Below are 22,390 nucleotides of genomic sequence, written 5' to 3'. Positions count from 1 at the left end.
CTCTGCTGTTTTGGTGATTCAAAGACATAGCCCCTGACTCTTGAGGGCTCAGACAAACCTATAAATGTATCAGAAATTGTCTTTGCAGCACATATTGAATTTCTATGCCCACAGCCTCCAGATTCTCCACATCAGCAGTGGGGTATTCTGGGAAGACCCCAAACCCCCCTTAACCTGAACCTGTTGCATCCAGCACAGCGCTAGGCAGAGAGCAAGGGCTGGATAAGAGCACACTACAGACTGTTTCAACAGGCCTCACTTTACCTGCCCCAGCCTTTCAAATCTTACCTTTGGCAGGTAGAGTTAAACATAAAGCAACAGCCTTGCTACTAAGTGACAAAAAAAGCACAATCCGAGTGTCGATGACCTTTGTATTCATTTAGACAACTCAACCTTTCTCAACCAGAGCAGTCATCCACCTTCGCTGTGAATCTGAATTTGGCTGCCACATTTGCATGCATAATGTACTGAAAAGCCTTCTTTATAATGTTTACTTCTATGTTTCTTCCAAATGAAATCACTGAAGGGCAAATCTGATTTTCAAATCAGTTTTAAAACATCTGCCTTCTAAAAACGTAAGAGTAAGGATAAGACTTTTAGATTACAGGCAAGGGCTGATTATTTTAACTGATACCACTGTATCAATGCTAAAAATACAAATATTAGGACATTTTTAATGCACACCCAACATTTAATGGATGTTAACGGTTCATTAGGAAAAGGCTTCCAGGCAGATATGTTCTCAGTGATTTCTGGAGTAAAAGGTGAACTTCCTGACCCTTCTTTCAACACCAACTCATCTGACCTGTGCTTCATTCAGCACCTTTATTTGTTGTTCCACATGACTATATTTCTTTCAAATATAATTTAACTATACATGTTACAGTCTCCATCTCCAGGAAGCTCAAAAGTATTTAATACATTTCAGTTTGTTGTTATTATCATTTTTCCACTTTCCAATAAGACTATGTGAGATTGTAAGCTTTTCTCTAGAGATGGAGGTCATTATGGCCATCTAGGCACAGGTATATGACAGTAAATCCTGGAGTCCAGACCTAAGGAGATGCAGAGAAGCAGCTACAGGGGTTGATTCTACCTCATATATAAGAGTTAAAAGCTCACACACATATGTTTTATATGTATAGCACACATATATGTTGGTATCTCTATATCTGTCCAAACAATACACTATCCAGTAGAACTTTAGAACAACGGTACATAAATATTAGAAGGAACTTTAGAAAAGTATGATGGATTTTATGTTTTACATAACTGTTTCACGTTTCTATTGATAATATAACAATAAACTGTACTATTTTAATTAAAACAGCCCTGGGAGTCCAGCACTGAGCCTCATTTTAGGAGTGGTGTTTTACAGCTGTAGAGACAGAGGTAGAGGGAGAGTGAAGGGCTTGCTGAAGGATGCTCAGCCAATCAGTGACAGAACCGAGGCTGAGAGCCAGGCTTCCTGGTTTCTAGTCCAGGGATTTAAATTTTGCCTGTTTTACTTCACTCATGTGCAGTTAATGTTGCCACACTACACACTTTTCTTTCTGATGGCAAGATACTGGTAAATATTTCAAGAACATAATCACTAATATAAAGGCTGAGCTTGAAACCATTTTACATTTACAACAAACAATTCCAACACAGGCTTTCACATCCATGCCTGTGTTATTTCCTCCACCAGGGTCAACTTTCCTTGGGGGTGGGGCAGTCACCTGGGGCAGCCACACTGCAAGCGTCAGCCCACTCCTACCGGCTCTTGAACTTTGTGGTCAGGTGGACTTTTGTCTGGCATAGCACCAACCTCATAGTAGGAACAGTTGACCTTTGAACAATGTGTGTGTGAACTGCAAGGGTCCACTTATACGTGGATATTTTTCAATAGTAAATACCATAGCATGACACGGTCTGGGGTTCGTTGAATACCCGGATGTGTAGGAACTGTGGGTACAGAGGGCTGACTATAAGTTATTTGTGGATCAACCCCCGTGTTGTTCTAGGGTCAACTGCACTTCATAAAATGGGTTGAATGATAAAGGTCTGCACAAGCTTCCAGCAGGTAGATACTGTATTCTCCTGTCAGTACAGAAGGAGTCCTGAAAGAAGGCAGGCAGGCCTGGAGGATCAGAGCGAGGGCTGAAGTGAAGCCAGGGGTGGCCTCATTTCCCCACCCCCACCCCTGATCTCTTAGAACAAACCTTCAGGATTTCTGTGCAAATGCAAATGCAGCTCCAAAGAGAGAACTGCTTCTGAAATCTGAGCCTGGGGAGGAGGTCTCAGGTTCCACTGCAAAGAACTTCGTTTGGCTCCCAGGAACACTGGCTGAAGTGTAACAACTGAGGTCACTACACTTCAAGGTTTAAGATGAAGAGGTCAGTGACGAAGATGAGCTTGATGTGCTCATCTTAGCGGCAAATGGCCCTAGACCTATGGTGCGCCCCAGGTGGACAAGGTCATGGGAGATCAAGTAGAAATCAGGTAAGGAAAAAAAACACGATAACAAAGATGTTTGTAAACCAGTGCTTCCTATTTTTTCAAAATGCCTGCTTTATCCAAAGGTTTTCATATGTGAGTATTCATTTGACACTTAGACCTTCCCTTTTTTTTTGTGCCTCGGATCTCTCTGGCAGTCTGGCAAAGCTTATGAACCCCTTCTCAGAATGGTTTCAAATGCATAAAACAAACCACACAAGGAAACCAATGATACTGACATGCAGTGCTGCCCACAGACTCCTTGGGCAAAATGACACTGAAAGATCCCTGCCCTGAGGGAAAAGGGAAGGCAGGCCTCAGCACTGGGTATAAGGGTGCTGAATGGGGCCCGAGACTCTGGATCTCTTTATAAGCCAGAATTCTCATTTCTCAGGAAGACATAAGTTAGACGTTCTTAAAGAAAAGGCGTGCCTCATTTAAGAAATAATAACTATGACAACGGCTTTCACATTGCTTCCCTACACCCTTTTCCCCATTCGCTCTCCATTATGTGCTTTTCCTCCTCAGCTCCCTTTCCAAACAGCATAGAGACCAGGAATTGGAAACAGTGGCACAAATTTTAGGTTCTCTCTTTGAAAGTACAATCCTGAGTTTTCCATAGCTTTCCCCCCGTTACTTTACTTTTCACTGTACTAAAATGAACAAATCATGTGATGTATACATTTCTAAAGGAGAACACTGGTCTGTGACATCATTTCAAACAACTTGGGAAGCTATGCCCAAACCTGAAAGCCAAATAGCCAACATCCTAACAGAAGCTAAACAATAACATTCAAATCAAATGTAGGGTAAACCACTCCTGCTTTAAAGTAAAGACCCTCATTCTGATCATGACTGACTGCCAACACACAATGTTCAGTCTGCATCGGGGTGGGTCTCCGTGTAAAATTCCTAAGTAGAAGGATCACAAGACTGTAAATTCTAATTTAATTACACTGATCTAAGTAAACCCCAAAGACAACCTGCTGGGCTAGATATCAAATCCCAGGAAACAACTGGAAAATGTGGGCATCAGTGATACCACAACTCCAGAGATTTCAGTAGAGAATGGTTTGTTCTATTGGTGTTTGATTAAAAGACTGCTTCCACCTGAGTCAGAGCACTTATGTGCAGAGTCGATTCATTTCCACATGCAGGGGAGCCTTTCAGTGGAAGGCCCTGAGGGAGGAAGAACACAAAACAATAGCTCCCCAGACTCCAGAGCCATTGAGATGGTGTATCTGGATTCAGATCTGAGAAGCAAAGGGCGACGAGAGTATAGATGTACCAAATGGGAGGGAAGCACTTTTTCTGAGCGCTGCTGGAAATGCTGGTGTCTGTAAGAAGCCAGGTCCCTGCCCAAGCACACGTCTGCCACAACTCGCCGATCACCATCCTAAGTCTGTAAAAGTGTGACTTGCTTGCTTTTCAGTTCTAATAAACTTTCTTCATAAACTGCACACTAATTCTTCTGTGATTTGAATGAATTTTTAAGCAGACACGGGAAACAAAGAATTATTCAACCTCAGTTTGCTTTTTAGGTGACACTTGGAAAGAGTCAGCTGATAGGAGAGTCTTTTTTGATGTGTATGTTGTTTCTGAGCTAAACTACAGGCAAGTGGTCTATCCTCTCTTTTCTTTATAACCCCATACAGAGCTCTGCACACAGAGAGGATCAGTCATTCTGATGAACAAATCCAACTTTTTTTTTTTTTTTTTTTTTTGCGGTACGCGAGCCTCTCACTGTTGTGGCCTCTCCCGTTGCAGAGCACAGGCTCTGGACGCACAGGCTCAGCAGCCACAGCTCACGGGCCTAGCCGCTCCGTGGCATGTGGGATCTTCCCGGACCGGGGCACGAACCCGTGTCCCCTGCATCGGCAGGTGGACTCTCAACCACTGCACCACCAGGGAAGCCCCAAATCCAACTTTTTGTGCCAAAAAGGCACAATCATCTTTTAAGTGAGGTCAGCTCAAGCAAATTCTGCATCTTAGTTGCCACTGTTCACTGATATCCTAGTTTTAGCAAGTCAGACACACCGAAGTCCCAGGCAAGAAATCTGCAGGAAAGCCAGCTCTGTGACAGATAAAATGTAGTGCCCAGTGATCATGGAAGTACCAAGGCTCCCATCAACATGATTCATAAGACTTCCCTGATATCACAAAATCAACAGCTGCTGGTCTTGCTCAAGCCATCTGATAGGGGTAAGTGGTTACCAAGAGGCCTACAGAAATAAGTGAATGAATAGATAATGCCAGCTGTATCTCAGAAAGGGAGAAGACAGTCCGATGAAAAAGCAGTCTTAACTTATTACAGAAAAACACTGAATTTTACGGTGTTCTGAGCATCAAGGGAAAGTCAAGGGATGACTTTAAATGGAGGTAAGAAGGTTTACAATGTAAAGCTGTGACCATTTCTTTTCTGAAAAGTATTTCCCAATGATTAAAAAAAGAAATCAGAGCAAGAACTCCAACCAATCTGGACAGTGTGTGACTCGGGGGAGAAGAATACACAGCATAACAGCAGAAAGGGCACCAAAGTTATCTTGGGCGAGTTTACCTTATACTTAAGATATAATGTCTTTCAGGAAACTTAAAACAATAACTTGAGACATGGCAGTTTTATCATCCAAGCTACTGGGCTAAGCTTCAAGCTACTAATCCCTTGAGGAAGAGCACAGCCAGGAGACAGCTAAAACAAGCTTAAGAATGTATATAGTCATTTTATTATACATGGCTACTTCAGAACCATTTTATTTGACTTTGACTTTTTAAAGGCAAGATTAGCTATTACACATTTTGGACACACTTGGAAAACAACTTGTCAATCTAGCTTGTGAAAAAAGATGCCTCTGGAAATCCATCATATGGTGAGGGGGGAAAAAACCACTCACATTTTGGCTACCACTAAAAGCCAAGCAGAAAACTCCTGTTATCAAGGATAAGTGGAAAATTACTACTTATTATATGGTATTACACAGTTTACAGAAGCTGCAAGTGCTCATTACAAACTGAACATCACACTTATCATCAGAGAGGGCAGCCAGAGCACTGGCACAGGCATGCAACAAAACATGCTCAATTTGCTCAGCCTCCCTATGACTGAGGTTATTGTTTCCAGTACAAAGGTAACAAAGAAGTGGATGGGCTGAGTGTGCAGGCTGCAATTCTGCCATCTCCAGGAAGATCTTCTCTGCTCAAAGGCACACTTGAACTTCCCTCTAGCAGGATGAAGGGAGAACGAGTGATCTTTATTTATCCACCAAGGCCAAGCTCACTCCCATCTATGTAGTATGTGTTTCCAGATTTAGCACGCTGCTTGCTTCCATAAATGTCACCCCTACTGATTCACTCGGAGAAGATTTGGACTAGCTAAGTATGTCAGAATCCACAAATGCCTCTATTTACATTTGGATCAAGGCCCCTCAGTTACTACTGGTCCCGAGCTGACTGGGAAAGCTTAGCTGACAAGCCCATGAGAGGAGGGAAGCACGCAGCACAGGGCCTGACCTAGAGCAGTGGCAAAAACATGTCTGCTAAGTTATGGATGGATCAATAACATGGTTTTGAGTTAACATGGGCCTGTGTCCCACGAATTGGGGGTTTTAGCAGGGCAATGATTCAATATGAGTTGAATGATAATCTTACTTAAGGAAGCAACTTAAGGAAATTGTGCCCAAGAAAATCCATTGTTCCATCCACAAATATGAATGGCTTAGAAGACTGTGCCCTGTCCTCCCTTCTCATCTCCTCAGAAATTTATAAAGGTAATTAATATTAATGTAAGAATATGATATTAATGCAATGTGAAGGTATAAATTTGAAAACCAGACTAGAAATCCCAAATTGAATGAATTTGTAATTGTAGGTCGCAGCACATGCCATGTCTTACTAAAAACTTGATTACGAGACGTTACTGAGGCTCTCTGTCCTCGCAGCGCAATACAGCCACATATCTGAGCATTTGAGGTCTTCAATTAATCTACCTGAAGCACCTACAAACAGGCAGAGGCTGTGATACAGGGGCTCACTGGTACTGTGAGAACATGGACTTTGGAATCATATCCTCTTGTTAGTTTAAACCTGGGATCTCAACATTAGATGAGTATAGGTTTGGATTTTTATTTTAATTAGGAAAAATGAATTGAAGAGTTTCAGAAATGTGAAACAAACAGCCAAGCTTCCATGAGCCCCTCCTTCCACCACCCCCAACACACCCTAGAGAAAAGACTACACATTTCAAAGCTCCAGCAGTGTGAATTTCTAGTATGCCTATATATCCATTGCCAAATCCTACAGAGAATTTGGTAACTCCCTAAAGAATTAGGAAGGTAACAAGAACAATACAAACAAGTTACTTGCATCTGACACCAGCAGTACCAACATGTCTGCTGCCCTCCTTTGCCTGAGCATCCCCCCCCCCCCCCCCCGCCCCGCAGCATGAACTGGAGATGAGGAAGTAAGGGATATTATCCAGAGTTTTTCACCAGAGGAAAACCATGAACATTCTGGGACGAGTTTAATTGCAACTCTGCCTGGAGGTAGAAGGACGAACAAGGTGACTACTCACCACTCCTTCCTGGTCAAGACTGTGCAGCCACGTCACTAAGAGCACAAACATTCTTTTGCTCAGTTTAGGTGTTTTTACGTGGGCTCTGAACTGTTGCATAGATTTGGATACAGAGGTGAAAAGTGTGTGAGCAGAAAGCACTCACTAACTCCTTCCAAAACATCTGGTAAATGTGTGCAATTCCAGATGATCACCACTCTAAAACTACACTTTAAAACTTTGTAAGAAATGTTTATTACTGACAACTCAGTACATAATTTACAACCACCATGGTGAAATTCACTTACATTCCATGTCAAGGGATCATGAAAAGAAAATGTCAACTGTGGGGAAAATATGCTTCATAGATCTTGGCTTAAAACAGAGGAAAAACACACATGCAAGTCTCTTTTGGTAGAAGGAAACAGTCTAATACATAGCTTAATGAACAATGTAACGATTTTTTTAAAAGTAGGCAATAGGAAGAAAAAGGGAAGAAAAACAGAGGCTAATAACTCTAAATCTGGATAATGAAGACCTAGGTAATCTGGTTTAGAGACTATACTTTTAAAATCAAGTTTTAAAGTATGAATTATGATACAAGTGCTCATTACAAACATTAGATTAGATTAAACATTAGTAAGCTGGTCAAATTAATACTGTGTGGAGGAAGTAGTAGTGATAGCAAGGTAGGAAATTATATGAAAATGCAAGTGGATTTCTTTGTAATCTATAGTTCTCATCATACCTTCTTGAAGATGAGTCTATTTCTGACTTGTATGTCTATCTGATTCTTAAATCTGAAGTTCATAGGTCCCTTTGGTTGGGAAATTACCAGTTTTCTCAGCTACCATGTAGGCCAGTAGTAGGTGGGTAGGCTCAAATGCTTTTTTCCAGAAAAATTTCCCTAACCCCATGCCACTTTCTGACCATGTCTATATTCTTACAGCCCTTATATGTCTGTTTTTTAGCATGGTCTTATAGGCCACGCAAAATTCTGGGAAAAGGGGACTCAGAATCAGGAGATCTGGACCCTTTCATTAGATGAGGACTTGGGAAAGTCAAGTGTAAACTGAGAGGCTTGTGTCAACTGAGAGGCTTGGACTATGTGTAAACTGAGAGGCTCATGTGTAAACTGAGAGGCTCGGACTATGATTTCCAAGGTACTTTGAGTCACAATATTTTATGATTATAGGATCCTGTTTTATATTTTACATTCTGTGTGTGGGGGTGGGGTGTGTGTGTGTGTGTGTGTGTGTGTGTGTGTGTGTGTTGCGATGGCTCCCAAACATTCAGAAGTTGTATAGAGCCTGTAAGTTCCTTCAGAGGAGAAATGTCTTCCTGGTTCCTCAGTATTTTCCTTTACAAGGTAGCCTCTACCTACTAGGGTCACTCAACAAATATGCCTCAAAGTTGGTCGGGCTATGGACTTGATTACAGACCTATGAACTACTGTAGAGGCTACTCTGAGAAAACCTGGCCCTATACTTCCGCGGGGGGTGGGGGGGATGCCATTGCACCTTGAAAAATGGCTAGATTTTTAAAAAGCAAACTTCCTCCCAGCCTAGCCCCTTATTTCCTCCCTTCTCTGAAACAGATCTAAGAAAAAGTGAATGTTATCAACTTAGATGTAAACAAGTTACAGTGGGCATTCAGCTAATGGAGCAGTTACTTGCATTCGGGAGGAGAAAGATCAAGGAAGAACTCACAGAGCATTTCTAGCTGGGTCTTGAAGGGAACAGAGGATGGGTAGAGACATGAAGATCAGCCAGCGGAAATAAAGATAATTAGCTGATCTAAAACACTGACTTATTTGGCAATAGTAGTTGGACCAGACTGAAAGTTAAGTAGGATACCTGTAAAGACAGAATTAAAGAGACAAAAGTTAGAAAGTTTGGCAAGAGTCAGAGAGATATGGTAATTATATATTTGAAATCTGGGCATGAGGTTTAACAGCGGGACAGAATATTTGAAAACAAGAAGTTTGGGGAAAGCTGGTCATACAGAAATAGAAGATGACCCAGGCAAGGATCTGAGGCTTTTCTCAGGCACTGGAGGTGCCTGTACAGGGGAATAAGAAATCACAGCCAGACGAACCCAGCAACAGTGTTCCAGACACCGGAACAGCAATGGATGCAGAGTATAGATCGAGGGAGGTCCACTCGAGGCCACTATAATATTCTGGGAGAGAGGTATGAAGGTCTGAATTAAGATGGAGGCAACATAGGGAATAGAAATAAAGGAAGACATGGTGTAAAACAAAAGACATGGTACTTGACTGGCTGTGGAAGGCAAAGAAGAAAGAATCAAAGGGGTAAGAGATGGCCTGGAGAAGTTGTACTACCACCAACATGAGCAGGGACATCAAGAGAGGGGCTGCTTTATGGGGAAAAATGATGATGAGCCAAGGTTTAGACAAACTGAGTTTGAGAAGCCATTCTAGAAGGGGCCAACATTTAATAGAAAATATGAATGGAAAAGACCCCTGAAGCCAAGAAAATAAATCAGATAGTAAAGGAAGAGTGCCCTTTTAGCTCTAAAAATTAATTCTATGTGCGTGCTGGACACCTGAATTCACAGGAACACTTTCCCCCCCTTTCTATTCTTTAACCTAGGAAGAAAACACCAGCCTCTCAGCACTCTGGGATTCAGCTGAGTCAGCGTTAATCATGGCATGATTACCAAGACAGCACTTCTCATTCCAACCCAGGACAAACTGAGGCAGGTCATTCTAAGAAGATATGGTCAAAACTACACTGACTTTCCTTCCTGCTGTGTTTGTTCACTGACCAACAAATAGGCTCTGCTTTCCTTTTTTGCAGATCACATGCTGACCATTCATTTTAATAAGTGGATTTCTATGACAACTGTTACTCTGGTGTCTTTAGGTGCCCAGTTTGCTTGCCTACTCAGGGTTTTGTGACTCTGAATAGAGGCCCAGGGGAGGGGGGCAGATTGCATTGTATTATTGGCAATGCCTCAGTGAAGGGGTTAATCAAGGGTTGGTCATGGTGAGTGGGGGCGGGTGCCTCCCAAGCACCTCTCTGGACTCTCTGAAAGCCATCCTAAAACCACGGGAGGGATCCAGAGCTCCAGGATCCCAGAGTGAGATCTGTTCTGTGGAACAAACTCTAACCCTGCTAGGAGAAGCACACGGAGTGCCTTACCAAGTGGTTTAAAGCTCCTCCTCAGAGATTAAGGCCAATTTTTTTTTTCTTTTTTAACCTTTTACTCTGAAAATCCAGAGAAACAACTGAAACATTAACCTTTCAAATTTGGGATTTTAAATCAAATCAATTTCCAAAGTAAAAGGGACACAGCTGGCAAACAGTTTTTAAAGCACTCAGCTCCTCCATAAAGAAAAACTCTACTCTCTCTGTGAGTGTTTACAAATAAAAGTAATGGACTTCCAGCCAGTAACCAATCTCAAGTGATAAACTGTTACTGGGGGATCCAAGTCATTAACTTGAGGGGCAAGGATAGATGGTGGAGACCAGAGAAAACTAAACTCTGGCAATAATCGAAGCTGTGGAATAAGACTATAAATGAATCAAGGATGACAGATCAATAATCGATTAATAACAGGATGCTGGGAAGACACATTTCTAGTCTACAAGGACTACATTAGCAGGGCAACAAGCGACTTTTATTTTCTCCCACAAACTCTTCCTTGTTCTGTGTGACAGCATCTGAGCTGGGATGGACAGAGGTCCTGATTGAGCCCTTTGATGACCAGAGCTCCAGACAGAAGGAGGACAGAAGAAACTAACACGCATGCATGATTGGAGACAGGTAGCACTCATCCATTCATTCACTCAAACAATACAAGTGCTAGGTCCTTGCTAGGCAACCATGGCTAAGAGTGAGTGAAACAGACTAAATCCCTGCTCTGATGGTGCTTCCATTCTATAGGGGAAGAACAACAGTAATTTAATAACCTTGCTAAGCAAAGTGTCAGTGCAAACTGTAGTATCAGCTGCAAAGGAAAGAAGCTTGGTTCTCTGAGAGGGAATAACAAACAATGGTCGCCACAGGTGGTCAGGGCAGACTTCCTGAGAAAGTGGACTTGAGCTGAGAACAAAAGGATAATAAGGGTTTACCAGACAAAGGGCAGGGGTGTGGGCTCCAGAGAGAGGCCATGGCACGTGCAAAAGCTCTGTGGGAGGACAGAGTATGACATGTGGTGGGATGTGAGAGGAAGCTAGGCTGATGTGAACATGGGGAGCACAGGGAGGGTGATGCAGAATAAGTCTGGAGAGGCAGGAGGGGGGCAGGTTGTATAGGCCCTCTAGGCCACGTGAAGAATCATGGTCTTTATCCAGAAAGCAATGGGAAGCCAGTTAAGGGTTCTAAGCAGATATAGTACAAGAGTTGTGCTTGAAAAATGCCACTCTGGCTACAGTAAGTGAGGTAAACTTGAGGGAGGGTACAGAGAGAATGTCGAGGGGTCAGTTAGCAGAGGAGAGAGGAGACCGATGAAGGTAGTTGGACTAGGTGGTCTTGACGTATCTTTGTCATCTGGACTATAATATTAATATGAAAGCTATTTCCATAAAAAAGAAAAATCTTTCTGACTATGTACATTTTAAGTGTACTCACACAGCTCACTGAGAAAGTTTTATTGAGGCATGCCTCATTTTTTTTTTAAATAATAGGCATGGAAAAATTATTATCCTCACAGAATAACAAGGCTCCTGGGTTAAGCAAGGAAGAGGGAAAAGAGCTCTCAGCTTTTCTCTCCTGATCATTGGCTATCCAAGGGGACTTCATTTCCTTCCAGAGCCATCACCTGTCAAATGTTCTGGGTGGGGAGAAGCCTCTCCACTGGTGGTCCACAGAACCTGCCGATAGCTCTAAACTTACAACTCAGTTCACACACTTAGCATCAAAATCTACTTTCCATGTGGCTTCCAACACAGGGGTGAACTTTTCCTTAAAAAGTTTCTGCAATACAAAAGGTAAATCCCTTCTCTAGACATGCAAGGATAAGTGACTGACTCCCTTTTGATGTTTTTTATTCCAAAATATTCATCTACTCCGGCTACTTCATAACCCCATAAACAAAAGTATGATTAACAAGTGTTTCCAAGTCTGGTCTAACAGATAGATGCCTTCCACAAGGCAGGCTCTGATACTTCATCATTAACACAGGGGTCTGCCTAGTACCAGACTTATCCTCTGTGTTTTATCTGAATTCTGTTATTTTTTTTTTCATTTTTTTTTTGCCATTCCTCTTACAGATACATGTTTCTCTATCATTCAAGTTCTAAAACTCTTGACAAAATTAACACCAATGTTTGCCCTTTAAAAAAAAAACACACAGGAAAGAACATGACTAGCTTTTTTCATTGCTGTCAAATGCTGTGTAGAGAAATGGAATTAAGTATGAAAAGAGAAAAATAAAATCTCCATCGAACATTTTAAAAGTGACAATTACATAACCAGAGCCCATTAACTGGCTCACGCTTCAAGAAGGAACAGCAAGCACACCCCTCCAACGGCTCAGGGAAGGGGATCTGAGGAGGGCAGCCCACCCATTACCACAGTAGACTCACAAAAAATGGTAATATTTCAATACAGGACCTATGCAACAGCCAAGATCTGCAATCCCATCCTGGAAACTAAAACTTGACACTAAACAGGAACTTCTTCTCATCAGCGGTCTCAAAGGTGAAGTTATTTTCTCCATTAAATCCCACTTTCTTTCTATTGCATCACATTAGTGACCCCAATCCCTCTACACACAACCCCAGGTCACATGATTAGCAGTGAACTCCTGGAACCAACCCAAGATTTTCATTTTGTTAGGTGCCAGCCTAAGAAACAAAGCTGGTGGAAAGGAAGCTTTTTCAACTTTATCACTAACAGTGGCAAAGAAGATGCAGGAAGGTAAATAAACAGTCTAGGTTTAAATGTCCCATTTTTCAATCTTGCTACACTTTGGCAGAGTTTACTGAGGCTGTGGCTCTCCACCTTTCATTTATCCCGTTGTCCTCAACCACTGCAGCACTTAGAGAAAGAAACATGACTTCTCATTCTAAGATTCCTAGTGAATAAATAGAAACAGACCCCAGAACAGAATGTTGCCCCTCCCCAGGACTAAATGACAGAACATTCAGCAAAGGGGACACACTGCTTCTCAGATAGGAATACTGTCAGGCTGAAGTACAGGGAGCAGACGAGCTGTCCTTACAGAGGCCTTTCCAGGTGACATAGAGACTGTCAAAGTGCTTCTCAGGGAAGGCCCAGGGGAGAAACTTTCTAAAGTTAGGATGCTATAGAGATTGCCTGATCCAAGGTAGTGTTCCACGGTCTCAAGTAAGCCAGGCCCCTCTGAGTGGGGAAACCCAAGTGGAAATGGACTTCTGAAGTCCTGGGGAAAGATGAAAGGAAGAAGTACTCTTGGAGAACTGGGCTCTGAGAGGCCCAAGGGGAGAAGCATAAGGAAAGTGTGGCTCAGGTGTCCTTTTCAGGGAAGCACTTGTGCTTAGGGTAAGTGGCTTCAAGGTTCTGAAAAGCTACTAGGATATTGCTATGTACAGCACTTATTTAATTTCTTTAATTTATTGCTGACAGTAAATAAACCATGCCACTCTGCCAGCATATGCTACTCAAATAATGTCAAGGACAAATCTCTACAAGACATTTATGGCAGCATCTAGAAAAAAAAAATCTTTTTCAAATAAAGTTTTCCTTTTGATTTTAAAAGAAGTACATGTAAATTGGTCAAAAATGTAGGAAACTAGAAATAATTTCCCTAATCCCAATATACAAAGTCAACCATTATTAACATTTTGGCATATTTTCTTCTGGCTTTCTTCTTCCATTGTTTTTTTTTTCTACTTGTGATTATAATTCTATAATTTTGTATCCTGTTTAAAAAAATCTTGTATAAGTATTTTCTTAAGTTATTAAAAACTCTGTTTCTTTTGTTTTTTTGGTTTTTCTTGGCCATGCCACATGGCTTATGGGATTTTAGTTCCCTAACCAGGGATCGAACCCAGGCCCTTGGCAGTGAGAGCTCGGAGTCCTAACCACTGGACTGCCAGGGAATTCCCTAAAACCTCTTTACAACGTCATTTTAATGACCACTTAGGCTAGGGAAGAAAACTTACTCAAAAGGAAATCTGGTTAGTATATCTGGCAGGCAGATGGACAGTCTGTGAGAAAATCAGCCTAAAATCTAGAGACACTAGGTAGTTCCAGAATAGGACCACAGAAATCTCAAGTGGAAAAAGAAAATCTTCAGTATTACCCAATTTTTTATATCTAATTTTTTATATTTGCCAAAATGTTTGCCAAGGGGGCACAGTCTTGGAAAGATGATGGCCTACATCACTAACACTTTGGCAGACAGAATTATTAGTCAATGGAACCAAGACAAAGTGAAGAAACAGTTTAAAAATGAACATGTAGGAGGTCAATATGTAAGGAGCACATGCTGGCAGGAAACAAGACAGCTGCATAACACAGGAGAAACGCAGCCAGGCACAAGGAAGGAAAGGTAAAGGACATGGGGTCACTGGGGAGTATCAATAGCCCATGCAGTAGAGCTTCTGGGACTGCAAGTTCAAGATGGCCAACATTATAGGCACATTTACCTTGCTCCCTTCCTGGAAACCAGTGAGGTGACATCAAAGAAGTACAAAGGAGACACCTTCATAATAGTATTGCAAACTCAAAAGAAGGCTATTAGCAAATCAAGATTTTGTTGAATTTCTAGAAAATGGTAGGTGGATGAAACATTATTCATAAATCTGAGGGGAATTGGGCAGATTTCCATATAATAGCAAACTGAGCAGGATGGAAGAAAAACAACCCACATCCTGCCATACCAGTGTGAAATTTAAGACCTCCAAGGATGAAGAGAAGATCCTAAAGGCTTCTATAGGGAAAAACAAATTACTACAAAGAATAAGAATCTGATTATATCAGATTTCTCATCAGCAACATTAGATGATAGATGGCAATAAATCCAAGCTTTCAAAATTCTGAAGGAACTGAACTCTATACCCAGTTAAACTATGATTCAGGTATGCAAGTATTCTGAAAATTTGCCTTCCACATACCCTTTCTGAAGAAATTACCTATAGCTTTACTCTGTGCAATGCTCATAAGGGATCTTCTTAACTAAGACCCAATCAAGTCATATTTGGCTTCAAATTCACCCAGGAGAGAGAAGAGAAAAGACAGTGTGCCACCAGGGTAGCAGCAGGCATTCCTCCTCAGGGGGAGCCCTTGTAGCAGTCCATACAAATGTACAGGAGTCATTCCTGCTGGCATGCAAGTGACACAGCTCAGGTGAGTGTATAAGACTTACTCTGGGCAGGTGTGGGCCTCTCTGGCCTAGAAGCCTTATATTTCAAATTGAAAATCAGATCTCTTATAATAGTTCCATAAACACAGATCCCAGAACTTTCATGAGGGACATGTCTAGTCACAAGTCATCACACTCAGGAAACCCAAAGCTATGACTTCCAACCAGATATTAAAAGTCCTCCCAGCCAGATGCAATTGACCAATCAGGGGTGATTTTTATCATAAGCAATGTTGCCTAATAACCCAGCTGACATTCCACTTCGATCAGATTTTCAGGGGAAGAGATCTAGAAAGGTAACTGGGCCAAAGGACAATATCTCCTGGAAAGGAAAAAGGGTTTTATTACCCCTTTACCCACATTCTACAAAAAGATCACAGCTGTAGAGTAGGCCTAGGAAGCAGTCTGTTCAAAAATTAACCAATGATGTGATGTAAACTGCTGCAGCCACTGTGGAAAACAGTATGGAGGTTTCTCAAAAAACTAAAGACAGAACTACCATATGACACAGCAATTCCACTCCTGGGTATATATCCGAAAAAAACAAAGCCACTAATTCAAAATGATACATGCACCCCAATGTTCATAGCAGCATTATTTATAATTGCCAAGATATGGAAGCAACCTAAGTGTCCATCAACAGAAGAATGGATAAAGAAGCTGTGATACACACACACACACACAAAATGGAGTACTACTCAGTCATAAAAAAGGATGAAATCTTGCCATTTGCAACAACATGGATGGACTTGGAGGATATTATGCTAAGTGAAATAAGTCAGACAGAGAAAGACAAATACCGTAAGATATCACTTATATGTGGAATCTAAAAAATACAACAAACTAGTGAAAGAAAAAAAACAGACTCAAAGATACAGAGAAGAGGGACTTCCCTGGTGGCGCAGTGGTTAAGAATCCTCCTGCCAGTACAGGGGACACGGGTTTGATCCCTGGTCTGGGAAGATCCCACATGCTGTGGAGCAACTAAGCCCATGCGCCACAACTACTGAGCCCACACGCCACAACTCCTGAAGCCTGCACACTCTAGGGCTGTGTGCTGCAACTACTGAAGCCTGCGCACCTAGAGCCCGTGCTCTGCAACAAGAGAAGCCACCTCAGTGAGAAGCCCACGCACTGCAACAGAATAGCCCCCACTCACCACAACTAGAGAAAGCCCGTGTGTAGCAACGAAGACCCAATGCAGCCAAAACATTTTTTAAATTTTTTAAATAATAATAAAAAAAAAGATACAGAAAACAAACTAGTCATTACCAGTGGGGAGGGGAGGAGGGACCATATGGGGTAGGGAACTAAGAGGTACAAACTATTACGTATAAGATAAGCTGCAAGAATATACTGTACAACACAGGGAATATAGACAATATTTTATAACTACAAATAGAGTATAACCTTTAAAAATTGTGAATCACTATATTGTACACCTGTAACTTATGTAATATTGTACATCAACTATACGTCAATTAAAAAAAGGGGAAAAAATTAACCAGCAAACAAAAGTATGCTTCAGAACTTCTGTAACAGGAAAAAGAGGCAATTAGGAACTCCAGGAAAACAAAAAGCTGGCTAATATGAAGCTAGTTATTTATCATTTGTGGAGTACTTCTGAGTACTTATAAGAAAATCAAATCTGTGATCTGAACACAGTACAATTCTTCCAAGAGGGGCACAAGTTCAGTGACGTTGAACAGCATTTCCCTCACTACAGAGCCAATGAATTACTAGATCTGTAGGGAGCAATGTTCATATAATCATAATATTATAATGAGTTCTTAGTGGTTTTCCCTTTTCAGGATCAGTTTATAGCCAACACATGGAAGATTTAAATAAATTAAAAAAAAACAGAAAATAATATCATAAATCTTCACAATGTCAATGAGGTGGGACAGCTAACAGATGGGGAGAGACAGAGGGAAATGTAGGGGTAGTAATTTCTTTACTAACATAGTAGGGAGTCAAAATACACTATCCACAACTGATGGATCAAAAAATAGAGGTTTAAGTACATTGTTTAATTTTAAAAGGTAAGTAATAGTAGAACTAAAAAGAAAAACATAACTAACAAAAAATGAGGAGTGGTTAAGTGAGCTAAATTCCTCATTTATTTTTATACCAAGGAGTTAGTGAAGTTGATAAATAGAGATATAAAAATATTATTTATAATTGAGAAGTTATAAAAACTAAAAAAAGTCAAAAGTAGTTACTTCTGAGGAATGAAACAGAAGAAGATGGGAGGGTAAAAATTTACTTTTCACTTATATCTTTTTGGACTGTTGAAAATAACTTTCCATGGGCATGTTTTACATTTATAATAAAAAAAGAAAAACTGATGTTAGTATTTTACTGTACTGACACAGATTTAGGGTTCAGCAATTTAGAAGACAGTAGAGAAAAGGAATCAACGATTAAGAAGTGAAATAAGGGAGTTCCCGGGTGGCACAGTTGTTAAGAATCCACCTGCCAATGTAGGGGACACGGGTTCAAGCCCTGGTCCGGGAAGATCCCACATGCTGTGGCGCAACTAAGCCCGTGCACCACAACTACCGAGCCTGCGCTCTAGAGCCCGCGAGCCACAACTACGGAAGCCCGCATGCCTAGAGCCCGGGTTCCGCAACAAGAGAAGCCACCGCAATGAGAAGTCCGTGCACTGCAATGAAGAATAGCCCTCACTCGCCACAACCACAGAAAGCCTGCGCACAGCAACAAAGACCCAACGCAGACAAAAATAAATAATTTATTTTCTAAAAAAAGTGAAATAAGGTTAAAAGGTACAGGAAGATTATGTGAAAAAAGAGAACAAAAAGTAATTTTATAAAATCAGCTGATAGGGGGTTCCCTGATGGTGCACTGGTTAAGAATCCGCCTGCCAATGCAGGGGACACGGGTTCGAGCCCTGGTCCGGGAAAATCCCACATGCCACGGAGCAACTAAGCCCGTGCGCCACAACTACTGAGCCTGCGCTCTTGAGCCCATGAGCCACAACTACTGAGCCCACGCGCCACAACTACTGAAGCCCATGCACCTAGAGCCCGTGCTCCGCAACAAGAGAAGCCACTATAATGAGAAGCCTGCACACCACAACGAAGAGTAGCCCTCGCTCGCCGCAACTAGAGGAAGCCCGCGCACAGCAACGAAGACCCAACACAGCCAAAAATAAAAATAAAATAAATAAATTAAAAAATAATAATAAAAAAATAAATAAACAAAATCAGCTGATACATTTGTGAAAACATATATAAACCTTGAGGGCATTATGCTAAGTGAAGTAACTCAGACAGAGAAAGACAAATATTGCATGATCTCACTTATATGTGAAATCTAAACAAACAAACTCATAAAAACAGAACAGACTGATGGTTGCCAGGTGCTGGCGGGGCGGGGTGAGGGAAATGGGAGAAGGTGGTTAAAAGGTACAAACTTCCTATTATAAGATAAATATGTTCTTGGGATGTAATGTACAGCACGGTGACTATCGTTAACAGTACATTTGTATATTTCAAAGTTACTAAGAGAGTAGATCTTAAAAGTTCTCACCATTAGAAATAAAATTATAACTAGGTGAGGTGATGGATGGTAAACTTGCTGTGGTGATCATTTCGCAGTATATACATCTACCAAATCATTGTGTTGTACAGTCTAACCTTATACAATGTTATATATCAATTACATCTCAATAAGCTGGGGAACACCCCAAATCAGTCAATACAAAAACAGGATTATCTGTGATAGAAAATGAGCCTTTATCCTGAAAGCTCCAACTGTAGCAGGCCAAAAAAGGAAACTATCCTAATCCAGGAGCAGGAATTTATAGGAAGACATTGGAGAATCTCACTCCCTAGGTCTTTTTCAGAGGACAGCAAAAATTTGTCCTCTGATTTCTTGACTAGGCAGAATGCTATCAAGAGGCAGGGCTATTGATTTCTAATGGTCCTACAGAATTTCATTTATAACATGACTTGCATACTTTACTTCACTAAAAAACAGGCTACAGGGCTTCCCTGGTGGCGCAGTGGTTGAGAGTCCGCCTGCCGATGCAGGGGACACGGGTTCGTGCCCCGGTCTGGGAGGATCCCACATGCCGCGGAGCAGCTGGGCCCGTGAGCCATGGCCGCTGGGCCTGCGCATCCGGAGCCTGTGCTCCGCAACGGGAGAGGCCACAACAGTGAGAGGCACACGTACCACACACACACAAAAAAAACAGGCTACAATACTTGAAGCTAATAGGATCCTCTCTTGAGGACTGCTCTGGAGTACATTAGTTCAAAAGGAAAGGCTTTCTTCTTTTATCATCTACATATCTTCCATAAGATGTTACAGGAAAACCCGAACGAACTTGTTGGCCAACCAATACATCTTCTAAGAACTAACTCAAAAATGGGAGGCACAATAGATTCAGGTTATGTCTATAAGCATTAAAGCATAACCTTTGGCTCCATTGATTCCTAGAGGATTAACAGGCACTCACCTTCTTGCTATTACTCTTGTTCTTCTAATATATTATTTATTAATTTGTAAAACACTTACTGCTATAATATCTAAGTGCTAACATATAAGGTTAAAAACACTTATATTATTGAAACCCACCAACTAATGGAAACAAAAAATTAAAAAGAGAAAAAAAAAAGGTGCTGATGACTTAATGCAAGGCTACTGGGAGAGGATCTAATGAGTGAATGGGTTTTTGAATCAAGAAAAACCCATTTAAATAAATATAAAATCATTATGATATGTACCTTGTCAGTAGTTAGTCAACCAGTTCTTGTTGAAAACCCAATTGTATAACACCTTCAACAGGGGGACATAAAAGAGATGACGAATCCAATTTATAACTCATAAAATGACAGAAGAGATGGGTGATGGTAACCAGTGAGATGTGTAAAAGATGAGGAAGAGAGGGTCTGGTTTGTGAGCTGTATACCCAATAAGCAATGACTCTGGAAAGATAAATGGGTGGTTGTTCATGGGCCTTGAAGGCCTTCCTAGTGTATAAAAAGGGTTCTGGGAGCTTGGAAATAAGTGAATCACTTCATTTCCCAGTGTTCATCATCCACCTTGGTTTAGCAATGCTTTGGGTTCTAGGAGGGAATGTGGTACCGGAGAAAGAGCCCTTCATTCTCTCTTTTATAAAATGAGGACAATATCCCACACAAGGTATTTTGTATTCAGGACAGAATAAGATAAAATACATGCAGGTAAAGGAATACTAGTCACTAAATAATTGTTAGTTTTCTTCTGGTATGGTAGAGATGGCTACAAGATCTGTGATCCACTGAGAAGTGGCTGCCCAGCCAGGAGCTGACTATGTTTCCTAGTCCTACTAGTATCTAGTGTGGCAACTGACTAGTTCTCCCCAGTGGAATGCAAGTGGAAGTGATGTTTACTATACCCAGGCCAAGGCTGTTCAGATCCAGGTTTACCTTCTCTCTGCTCTTTCCCCATCTATCAGCTAGATGCAAATGATGATGATGAGGCCCTAGATGATGGCAGAACCACAAGAAGGAAGACACCTGGGTTCCTCAATCATCTGTGAAGAGCCACTTGACAACTAGGAATACTCATGACTGAGAAGTACACTATTGTGTTAAGCCACTGACATATTGAAGCCACTATTTGTTACAGCAGCAAATGTTACCCTAACCAATACAAACATGCTACAAAATTACTATAATAATAATGGTGAGGATGTCAGACATTGCATCAAACAAGCCAGCATTAATGCTATTATGAAATCTTGAAAAGATGTTCAACATCATTAGCCATCAGGAAAATGCAAATCAAAACCACTATGAGATGCTACTTCACTCCCACTAGGACGGCTATGAACAAAAAGACAGTAACAAGTATTGGCAAGAATGTGGATAAATTGAAACCTTGTTACACTGCTGGTAGGAATGCAAAATGGTACAGCTGTTGTGGACAAGTTTGGCAGTTCCTCAAAAACTTAAACATAGAGTTACTATAAGACCCAACAATTCCACTCATAGGTATATATACAAGAGAACTGAAAACATATGTTCACACAAAAACTTGTACAGGAATGTTCATAGCAGCAATACTCATAATAGCCAAAAAGCAGAAACAATTCAAATGTTCATCAGCTGCTAAATGGATAAACAAAATGTGCTATATATATTCCTATATTATGGAATACTATTCAGTTATAAAAAGGAAATGAAGTACTGATACATGCTATAACATGAATGAACCCTGAAAACATTATACTAAGTGAAAGGAGGCTGGAGCAAAAGATCACATAGTATATGATTCCATTTATATGAAACGTCCAGAATATGTAAATCCATAGCGACAGAAAGCAGATTACTGGGTGCTGAGGCTGTGGGCTCTGGAGGGAAATGGGGAGACTGCTAATGGGCAGGAGGTTTCTTTTTGGGGTGGTGAAATGTTTTGGAACAGTAGATAGTCATGATGATGGCACAACTCTGAACATACTAAAAACCACTAAATTGTACAGTTTAAAAGGGTGAATTCTATGGTATGGGAATCATATCTCAATTAAAATTAAAAAAAGAAATCTCAGCTATTTGCTTTATCTTGCCTCCCACAGCATCTGGCTCTACACAAAAAGGTGCTGAGCTTTTTTCAGGCAATGACTGGGAAAAGGTATGAGGGAACCTTCTAGGATGCTGCAGATGTGCTCATTTCAATCTGAGTGGTGGTTACATTCATTCTTAGCATGATTCTAAGCTGGTCAGAACTCAAAATCCTTCTGCCTGGCTTCACCCATAACCAGGTAAGGTCAAACAGAGCCCCAATGCCATATGCATGAAATGTTTCTGTTTCCCACAGGAGACCTAAGATACAAACTTTCCTTAGTTTAGGTAACAGTGTAACTAACATGGAGATGAAATAAATATTTAAAGGTAACCCTGAGAATGATATGAGGGTGGGGAATAGGTGAGAGTCTCAGAATACTACTAAAGTATGTATTGCATCAGCAAAAATCACTAAGGAAGAAAAAAGTCCCGAAGGGGTAGTATGGGATGTGGGGGGAGGGCCTGAGAGAGGACTGC

At 41.2% G+C, this 22,390-nt stretch overlaps 1 protein-coding gene across 4 annotated transcripts in view; it reads right to left on the bottom strand.

The window, feature by feature from the left end:
* The window catches only part of BTBD9 (BTB domain containing 9), a 411,236-nt gene that overhangs the window by 54,718 nt on the left and 334,128 nt on the right, over window positions 1–22,390 (bottom strand). The window lies entirely within an intron of this gene.

The sequence above is a fragment of the Mesoplodon densirostris genome, chromosome 10 (assembly GCF_025265405.1).
Source record: "Mesoplodon densirostris isolate mMesDen1 chromosome 10, mMesDen1 primary haplotype, whole genome shotgun sequence".
Taxonomy (NCBI): Eukaryota; Metazoa; Chordata; class Mammalia; order Artiodactyla; family Ziphiidae; genus Mesoplodon; species Mesoplodon densirostris.
The sequence above is the reverse complement of the archived record's forward strand: the minus strand, read 5'-3'. Positions and strand labels throughout refer to the sequence as shown.